Consider the following 10,894-nt stretch of genomic DNA (forward strand, 5'->3'; position numbering starts at 1 on the left):
TTGTAAGTGGCTATTGTTCGGGACGAACAATACTAAGGAGGGGAAGTGTTGCGTCAGCGAGGTCACGTGACTAGTATCACGCCACCTGTTTCTAGAAATATCCTTTTCCTTCAAGAATGCCCTAGCATTTACTAGATATGTGTTAGTCTTGTATATATAAGACGTTCAAAACGTGATGGGACAACAGAGGTAATGAGTAATTGAACTGCAGTCAGAGAGAATATTGTTAAGCACGTGAGAAGTTCGTTGAGAGTTATAGTGTTGTTATAGAGCGACTGTTGAAATTAAGCGTATCGTAAAGTTTTATTCGGAAATAATAAACCAGTTTTATTTAAGAAAGGACTTGTGTCGCTAAAGTTTCGTCGGAACGAATTTACGGAAAATTAACTAACGACTGGAGGCGTAACAATAGTACAAAGTTGTAGTCTGCTCTGTTTAGGCAGCTCTTTTTCGGTTTAGTAAGGTGACACAAGTACAACTGTAATAAAACTGTCCTCACGTTGCCTAACAATTAAGTAAAAATAACTTTCACGTTATCTAGTATTATTACGACTGGGATGAAGCAAAATTCATTACTTTTTAACATCCCCGGATCTTTGTCAGATTATGCAATATATTTTATCACGCCCCCCTCGATGGCTTAGCGGTAAGCACGAATACTTATATAACACTAATGTTAAGATTTCATCCCTGTAGTGGGCACGCGTAGTCAACGCACTATATACAGGTCTCGTATTAATAACGAAACAAAGTTTTCGTCGCTTGACGGTGGAGTGTCGACTACAATTTCATCAGCCAGTCTTGTTTAGGTGGCGTTTGTGTTACCGTTACCACGTTGCAATGTAAGTTTTGAATGTTGATTTGTTAGCGTTTAGATTTATATATATATATATATAAAACAATTAATAATAATTGATTTACGTTATATACTTTTGTAATAAAAAATAATTATGTAGACACCTTACTGAATTTGGAACTCTTTGGATTCAGCAACTAAACGTATTTACTTTGTTTAGAATTTTACTACTTTATCATGGCGTCATTCCTGAAGAAACAATGCATTCTAAATTATTTATAATACTAATACAACTTAAGATTTAGAAGTAAGAATGTAAACTAAAAACAACGCGTGTAATTAGCTGTACTATCTGATCAGAAATTAATGTTCTTATTAATTGGTAAGCATAACTAACATAGTTCTTTGACGCGCCTAATAGTAATACTACACTATTATTTTTAATATTAATATACAGAACATTGAGGCGGTGAAAGTATTCAATAATTTAGTCATGTGGCTGAAACATGTAGCAAAACATCTTTGTTTTTGTAATAATAAATAATTGTGGTTTAAGTGGTGTACTACTTTTATGAATTAAATACCGCAAGACATAAGTGATTTAAATGAAACTAATATTTACTTTAAAATATGGATAACAAGGGACTATTTTGTCCTTCAAGTCAACGCTGTTGTAACTTGTAGTTGTACACTGGCCCACGAGAAAAGAAAACATTTAAGTCCGCCAATTATTTTTCAGGAAATCAATATTTTTCTTCATAAACTCTTTTAGTTGTATGATAAAGTGAATGGCTTTCACTACTGCTAATGGCAACTCATTCAATAAGACAATCGCTCTAATAGCGGGAGAAAAATAAAACTTAACTGTTTTTTTTCAAAGATTGTGCCCTATTGGTTTATTGTCTTCAGAATAGGAAATAAATAAATTAGAAGTCTTTTATCTTGTCAAGCCTTAAAAAAAATTGAAAACTTTAAGATCACTTCTTACCTTTTTTAGTATTTTTTATTCAAGAGAAAATAAGTTTAGAAATCTTAACCTATTCCCTTAAGATAACTCTTACATCTAAGTACCATTAATCTAAGTACTAACAGTTCCCTGAATCATTTCCAACAAGTCAGTATTTGTGAGACAAGGAAACCAAAATTGTACATAGTATTTAATAACTTCAAAAATAGATTAATTACAAGAAAATCTTAAGAGTAATATAAATTTTGCTGCTAAATGAACTATAACCCACACGAAGATTCAGAATAAAATTATAATATTTAAGCCACAAAAAAAATATGGTAACACCATATTCTAACTTCAAGTGAGGCCTTAGTAGTAATTTGCATTGAGTTGTAATCAATGATTCATAAATACACCCTAAAATTCTTTTAACTTTACTATTATTAGTATTACCATAACATTTAGGGACAACAAGGGTCCCCTTGGACCATCGTGGCTGTTCCATTCATTTCATCTAATGTACGTTTGTGTATTATATCTAGCTCTGAATCTTCAAGCACTTGTCTTATTAAACCCTTTCTGGAACTCTTACAATTCTATAGCATGTATCACATTTGAAGGCAATTTATTTCAGAGGTTGACCACCCTATTTGAAAAGTCAAATTATCTAATTTGCAAAGAATTTCTATATGTCAAAATATAAATCTGCATTTCCTAGTGTTATCACTCTTACCATTAAACATGAAAAAAAGGCATCAATCTTGTATATAAATTTAAACACTACAATCAGAAATCCTCTATCTCTTATTTTGTCAATAGAAAATAATTTTAAGGACTTTAACCTGTCTTTATACGACAGTTCTCCATCCCATGTCTGTAGTACTTATCAATTTTAGTGGAGTCAAAATAGGGATTTGTAGCTTGAGAAGATTATGTAGACACTATTTTCAGCCTTGTTTGTTTACTTTTTTAGAGTCTAGTTGTATGCTTGAAAGCATAATCTTTGCATTTTGATTCCACTTGTTTCTATAATTTGTTTGACCATCCCTATTTTCCCTTTTTAAATTAAAAAAATGTTTACTAATCTTGTTAAGTTGGCACAATGCCCTTTCACATTCTGTCTTAAATTCTCAACATCCTCATTAACTAAAATGCTTTCATAAGCATATGTAACAGGTTTTTGAGATTTCTAGTGATATAAATTTTCAAATCCAACTTCTTTTCCAAGGCATATTCTGCTTCTTTATTAATAACAGTGGGCAATATTGTCTTACCATTTTCATGTCCATAGCCTTTGAACTCTTCAGAACTATTATCCTTACATGGCCAAAAGTGAAAATCGAATATGTTGAATAGAGGATGCGGCTCACCTCCAAGGTGTTTTATGAGTCTCTCTTCTATGTAAAATTCAGTTGATGACAATAGCTAATATATTTCAGCATTTATTTGCTCTTTTGTAACTTCTTTGTCTGAGCTTAGCCATTTTCACCTCCTGTAAATTCACCATTTTCAGTTTCACTTGGAAAGTTTTTCAACATTTTGCCTCGCCATCTTCCCTTGTTGACAATTTTCCTTCAGTTCATTCACCTTCTTTCCTATTTCAAAAATCAAACTTTTCTTCTATTGAATAAGGACTGAAACTTCAGAGAGCAAATTTGTCCAGTCTATCACAATGTGTAAGAAGGTTAAAAACCTCTCGGGTTTTCAACTCAGTTATGAGCCCCCCCCCCCTTATTGTCTGTGCGATGTAATCTCTACCTGTGTTAGTGATGTCCTACAGACATTAGTTGTCAAGAAATGCTTTAAGTTCTCTGTTCTGGCTTGCTACCCAGTGCTGTAATTCTTGATCCAATGAAACTGCAACTTCATAAAGCTCTCCTATGTTTGGTGTATAAAAACAAGTTAAATAAAAAATTGGGAAATTTAAATACTGCATACAGGGATCATGAAAAAGAAAACAATGCTAGACATACTGTAGATATTATTTACTCAAACTACGAAACACTATTTGGACTCCATGTTGTTACCTAGAATTTCATTTGGTGGAGTCAAAATAAGGATTTGTAGATTGAGTAAATAATGTCTACAGTATTTCCAGCCTTGTCTCCTTACTTTTTTGTATAATCCCTGTTTGCAGGTTTCTAAGTTCCCATTATATGGTAGCTAAACTTATACATTCTAATGATAATAAACATAGCTAGCAGCTAGCTGATACGGTTCGTAATGATTTACTGTAGCTGTTGACTATCTGATCACATTAGTTGGAGATGTAAAATGTTAAGTTGCAGCTGGAGATTTGGTTGAGAATATAGTGAGCATTTATAGCTTCTGTGTAACTAAATTCTTTATATAGAATGCAAAGCAGTAGACAAATACATTCCTAGACTAAGACACAACCCCCACTAAGTGTGTGTAAAATTTTACCAGTAGAAAAGTAGCTTTTTCAAATAAAACATGTATATCTAAAATATTGCTTTAAATAAACCTTTGTGTCTTTTAAAGTAACTATTCTACGAATGTGTGTAATGAAATTTAATATTATTGTATAGATTTTTATTTTATTTTACTCCTTCACTTCACACACAATTTAGGGGTTGGCTCCCTAGAGGCACAGATTGTATAAGGTACAAAGCATTGAGAACCTACATGCTACAGTCATCTAATGTTCATTTATTATTGGCTGGTAATTCCTGTTTCACCCTGTACTTATGCTTTTTAAAGGGATACCAGATAGAAGAAATAAATTGACCTCTCAATACCCCTATGACATTTGCAATATACCAAGCTGTTTTTGTTGCAGACTGGCAAGAGAATAATAATAGTAAGAAGAAGAATTACAAATGGGCCATTTTGAGCAGATTTTCTTTTCCTTGTAATTTAACATGCATGCTTTTTTGTATGTGTACAGCCTTAACAGTCAATAGTAAATGTTTTAAAGTGTTGTTTAAACTGAATCTTTACTGCTTAAGGCAATTTTTTTTTTTAATATTCTAGTAGGATTTTGTACAGTTCCTTCCAATCTATATTACTAACCCCTATCATGGTTCATGATAATACTGTTTGAATACACTTGTCATAACATTACCAAATTCATCAACATACCCACAACCCATTTTAGCATCACAAACTGCTTGCTTTAAATTGTGTGTAATAAAATGAACTACTACAGTAATTTGTAAAATTTCTTATTTTCTTCTAAATGCTCATTTACTTTGTCCATAAGTAATTTCACAGCGGACCCAACAGTATTTATTCCAACAAGCTTTTCCCTAAGACTTTCTGGTGTAATTCCCACAGATTCAAACCCCTTCAGTATTCCCTCTTTTACTCCAGCTGCATACCCATGATCAAGTGCCTCTGTATCAGCTAGTTTGATTTTAACCTCACCATTTTACCACACATAGCTTAAATAAACTAATTCATGTTCAATCATTTCTCTGATTCATCCATGAGGATACTAATAAATATTGCTGTGCATAAATCTTCTGTTGTTTCATCTTTCAAAACAATTTGAAATGCTTATACAAAAATCTTTATATGCCTTGTCATTCAAACAGCTCATCCCTACTTCAACACCACTTTTGCTCTGTAGAGCTCATAATCTTTGAAATTCCTGAATTATTTATTTTCTGTTCATAACATTGTAATCTGTATTAAACAGTTTTTCATATGCAACAAATTTTTTTTATTCAGTCTCTTTTTCACTTTTTGCAAGCTGTGTTTTTTTTCCCCACTTTGGTACTTTTACTGTCTTTTGATTTCTGTTAACTATCACCATCACTCTGCAAATATTTTAGAAGTCTAACATTTTTAGAGCAGACAAGAATGTGACACTTCAGTTGTTTTTTGGTTACATCTAAATCAATTTAATTATCTTAGAAAATAGTCAACAACTATGACCAATCTTGTATTCAGTTTACACAGATTTTATTGCTGCATACAGCATTGCCAAGAACAATAGATATGTACCTTCCTACATAACAACTCGGTTACGAAAGAGAATATCTTGTTTCATTTTGAAGTAACAAAACATGATTACCTAGCTATTTTTCTTTCATTGTTTAACATTTTTACAGTCACTGTTTAACATGTTTACTTGATCACATATTTTTATATTGAACTGTATATTTCTTCTGGAAAAAAGGCAGAATTTTTGAGGTCTGACAGCATATTTTACCTCTCTTAAAAATAGGTGTAACATTAGCTTCCAATTTTCTGGCACCTGTCAACTACTCAAATACTTACAAAACATTTTAGTAAGAGGCAGTTTATACAGTCATTAACCACTTTTAATACCTTTGAAAACATATCTGGCTCAACTTTGTTGAGGATAACAAACTCTGTTTTTTTTTGTCTGGTTGGGTGATGATGATAATTTTGTTTCAGAAAAAAACTTTTTATTTTTAATTTTCTCCCTAGTACTTCTAGTTAGCCACCCTGGTCTGTTACTTTCATCTACCTTTTGTGTGTGTGTGTGTGTAGAACATGCTTATCTTGAATATTTAACAATTTGCTTGATCCCACAAATCCATCTAACTTGTTTGCTTGTTTTTACACACAATGATTTAAGCCTATCATTCGGCCCTAGAGACATATATCGAATCTTGCCTCCTCTAACAAACTTGATTTGTTTCCTTTCTCTTTAAATACTTTTGCTGCCTCCTTTACTCACAGTTAATTTCTCTAACTTACCTTTCCCTACATCATTAGTCTTATTATATGCTACTAATATTGCAACATTGCTAAGAACCTTAATTATTTGATTTGCTCTGTTAATTATGGCCTCCACCCTTCCCCCCAGATAACAAAACCTTATTCTTTTCTTTTTGTTTATGCCACAGATTATCCACGTCTATAACTTTCAACTCCTTTTGCTTTCCCTTCCTCCTTTAGTCTCATCTGCACAAGATAAAAGGTTGAAATCAGTTACGTAACAGAACCTACTCATTCCAGTTACATTCTGCTACTTCTAACCATAATACTGTTTAGGTGTTACTGTACTTTGACACTATAATTATCAAATAAACTTTTGTGGCACAATTCCCAGAACTTTCTCTGCTTTGAAAACGCATTGGGGTAAGATTTATCAACTTCTTGAAAGTATAATGGTTACAATGAGAATTGTCTAAAGTATTATAAAATGTTCCTGCTCTGGCTTTATAGAAAGTCTGGGCCTATCCAATAAATTTGGTAGGTATTTGAATGCTGGTTGATAAGCAGATATTTCCTACAGAGTCTATTCAAATACAGGGTCAGAAAACACAGTGGGGTAGTATTTATTGGCTTGTTTACACAGTACAGTAGTTGCAATGAGAATTGTCTAAAGTACTATATAAAAGTGAAAAAAAAAAATTAATGTGGCTCTATACAGTTGTATCCAATCCAATAAACTTGGGTGGTCATAGGTGTGAAAGTGCTTACGAATATCCTATTTCATATTTTACCATGCTTTCACAGTAACCAGTTTCCAATATTTTGTAAGGTACAGTAAGGTTTCGGTTAACATAGATTACATATGTGTGTGTGTGTATATATGTGTATATACTACTACTATTTACAAATAAATATTTAAACATTAGTTATTTTTCTTAAAAACATAAAACAGTAAATTAAAAACATTCGGAAAACGGTAATCTCCACTACTTACGATGTTTTGAAATTCTTTTTTGCACTCATGAGTCGTACTTGTTAACACTCGTTATAAGCATTCTCCAAAATCGAGTGTCGATGTACAAAAAAAATAATAATTTTTGTAGACTTTATATAACCCTTTTTGAATACCAAAAAATTTTAAATGATTATACTGATACCACGAAAATCTATTGTAATTTACCAGGCTTCCTAACTATGCTGTATTTGGGTCTAAAAAATATTATTTATGTTCAGATTGATTGTAATACTTCAAGTTAAATTTTGTGATTCTTTCCACCTACATCAGTGCATTCTCTATCCCAGATCCTTATATAAGCTCCCCCTTATTACTTCCTATTCACTTTTTTTCAATGACAGAATGTTATGACAATGGTTTGAATAGCTTTAGTTATACGTATGCTTTAGATGATTTCTTTTTGTCTTTAGACCTTTCTTATTGAGTCTTGAGTTTGTTGTTTATTTTCTTTATTTTACATATTAAAAAAATTGTTTTGAGACGTTTTTGGATATGAATTCACAAATTCACGTCTCTGATACAAAGTCGTCTAGTGCTCATACTCTGTCACCTCTGGAGTCTAGCTTTACTTGGGTGTCGAATTTCCATTCCCTCATATGCAGAGAGATGGAGTCTTTCATGAGGTTGATGTTTTTCTCTTGTCAGTTCAGAGGCTGAACTTCCAGGGGATCAGGAGCAGACTGGTGAGAATTTGGACTATTTCTCTGGCACCTTCCTTTGCTCAAGACAGCTAATCATGAGCCTAGGATGGATATCCTGCATCCTGCTCTGTTTTGTAACTGGTACATCAAGTTTTTAATGTCTTGTAGCTTACGACTCTTCTCCTTCTTTGTTGGGGGGAAAGTCATTGGCTGATTACCTGGTCTTTCCACCTTCATCAGACATTGCTGTGCATGTTAGGAGATTTGCTGAATACATGAGAGAGGATGCTGCCATACCTTGACCTCCTTTTTTTATTGGATCAGCATGCTTTAGCTTTCCATTACCTAGAGAACCCATATTTGGATTCTCAGAGGTTAGATCTCTTTCTCCTTATTTTGGGTTTTATTTCTGATGTCACTATTTATTTTAACCTGACATAATTTTCCTGACTTCGCTTGTCCCTCACAACTGTTTTGCATGTTTCATATTCTTTACAACAATTGGTTGAGGCTTATCACAGATCACATACTCAATTTTCAGAGAATCTTAATGATTTATTGACTTCTACTTTGATAAAATTATTAGCTTCTGCTTTCTCTTCTTGATCTCCTGGTTGTTTTGTTTCTGGGATATTTATGAAAGAGATGTCTTGTTTGACTTCTTTCTTTGGCCTTTAGAGATTTCAGAGTAGCTCCTTTTATCAGACATTCGATTTTTTGCAGGTATTCCTGATTCCATGGAATCTAGAGTGGATGTGGCCCGTCTCCTCTCTTCTCTTTTGACTTTGGCCTCTCTCCTTTCCTGTTCTTCTACCAAATGGTTTCCTACATCTGTTAGGGTTTCCATACCTCCTGTGTTGGCTACAGGTTCTATCAGAACACAATGGAGATTCCACCCTTATCAGTGGGCATATGGTCTTTAAGGGGCTTGTCCACTTTTGTGTTGCTTGACTTCTCTTCATGATTCCCATGGCTCGACATGCAACATTCCGTAACTTTCAGGTTGGGATCCAGTAATACCATGATGCAGTCCTCATAACCTAGCCACTATGTCTTGGATCTAGCTTTGGGTCCACAGCCCTATAATTCCAACAATGAGATGTGGGACCTTGTCTAGTTGGTTGGGGCCTGGACAAATCCCACGAGTTGTGTACAATATTTCATCAAGTGTGGGGGATCTGTACATTGGCTCGCCGACTGACTGCTGCCAGATGCATCTGGTATTGCAGGAGCGGGCCAGCTCTGGTATAGTTGTCTCTAAATTAATGTTTTCTTCTCTCGATGTTAGGGTTTTGCCTCTGTAGCTGGTTGGCCTTTACAACCCAGATATTAGATTTCATGTTGTTCGGGCAAAGAGCATGCATGTTCCAGAAGTAGTGCAGACACTACTAGTGTGTTTTTACTATAACATACAGCCATTTAAAATAAAAACTTTCCTATTACTTTCCTAAAAGTATACAATTATTAAAGTGTAAGATTCTAAATTATATTTCAGAAAAATTATAGTTCTGGTCTTTATACAGTGCATACATGAAAGATCACAAGTATTAACCTAAGTGCTCTTTATTTATGAAGGGAAAAAATTGTACATATTAAGAAAATTTGTTAAACATTCTCTAAAAAAAAAAAGAAACTATTTACAAACACGAGTAATTTGTATAAGCATTTTGTCTCCAACATTTAAAATAATGTTCAATACATCAATTTTCATTTACATCTTATATTTTAATTTTTTTTTTCTTAAAGGGAAATTTCACCATCAGGAAAAAATGAGCTTGCCTAGGCACATAACTTCCTAAGAAATATTTTTCTAGCAGATTTTATCTGAATAATATTACCAATAGAAATGCTGTTACTGTGAATCTGAATCCTTATTACAACATTATATGCTAATTCATCTGGGAAGTAAACTACTGAACTTATAACCACCCAGTAATTGGGATGAAAGAGTATGGGGTAAATTTGTTAGAAATCATTTAAATCAACTTCAGTATGCACAAACTTTGTCATTTAGAGAAAGGTAGCTGTAAACAAACTTTAGTTGCAAGTTTAGATATTTTTAGCAACATGACTGCACATCAGAAACACAACTGAAATACTAAATTTGACTTCCAATTCAGTTAAAAGGTTAAAATTGCTGACAATTGCTATTAAGGCTCTTTTTAACAACTAACTCAAGCTACTGGCCTTATCTCAGGATTGTGGGTGATTTCAATACTTATTTCCTTGGCTTGGAATTGAACCTAAGATCTGTTGCTTGCCAGAATAGTGATTTACCAATAGAACAAAAAGATTAATCCACTAGCAATTGCTAGTAAGGCTCTTGTTTTATCAACTTGTCTAGGATAAATCTGCATTGCAATAGTAGTTTATGTCTTTTCACCATGAGTTCATGATATAATTATAAAAATAAATAATCTTCATAAATTTCACTGTTTGTATCTTACGGTTTGTACAATAGTTACCTGTTGTGGTGGTGGATTTTTTAATTCCACAGCAATGACCTTAATAAAGTAACATTTAAGTGAGAAAAAAAAGCAGCAAGAATAACTTTGGATAGATTGTATTATATTAGGTCATCAAGAAATTAATATTGCATTTTGGAACACTTTCATTATACCCCCCCCCCCCATAAAAGTACATCACTTATAATAGTTAAAAAACCACCTAAACGTCACGTTAGTGTAGCCTATATAATGTGTAAAGAATTTGGCATGTAATGCTGTTTGAAGACAAGAAGGGAAGCAACACCTCTGTAGCCATAAAGAATATTGAAGAAGTTTATGGAAATGTTTTGAATGTTCGTAAGTGTCAACGATTGTTCAGCAAATTTTGTTCAG

At 33.1% G+C, this 10,894-nt stretch overlaps 1 protein-coding gene across 5 annotated transcripts in view; it reads left to right on the top strand.

The window, feature by feature from the left end:
* Positions 1-689: 689 nt before the first annotated feature.
* LOC106470946 (translation initiation factor eIF-2B subunit delta-like) overlaps positions 690-10,894 on the top strand; it is a 68,733-nt gene continuing 58,528 nt past the window's right edge. The window contains exon 1 of one of the 5 annotated variants that reach the window (XM_022399588.1): positions 690-842. The gene's annotated coding sequence lies outside the window, so the exon portion shown is untranslated. The remainder of the gene's footprint in view (positions 843-10,894) is intronic. The other 4 variants (XM_022399589.1, XM_022399587.1, XM_022399590.1 and 1 more) reach the window with 4 other exon arrangements.

Source organism: Limulus polyphemus, unplaced genomic scaffold (genome assembly GCF_000517525.1).
Source record: "Limulus polyphemus unplaced genomic scaffold, Limulus_polyphemus-2.1.2 Scaffold4312, whole genome shotgun sequence".
Classification (NCBI taxonomy): Eukaryota; Metazoa; Arthropoda; class Merostomata; order Xiphosura; family Limulidae; genus Limulus; species Limulus polyphemus.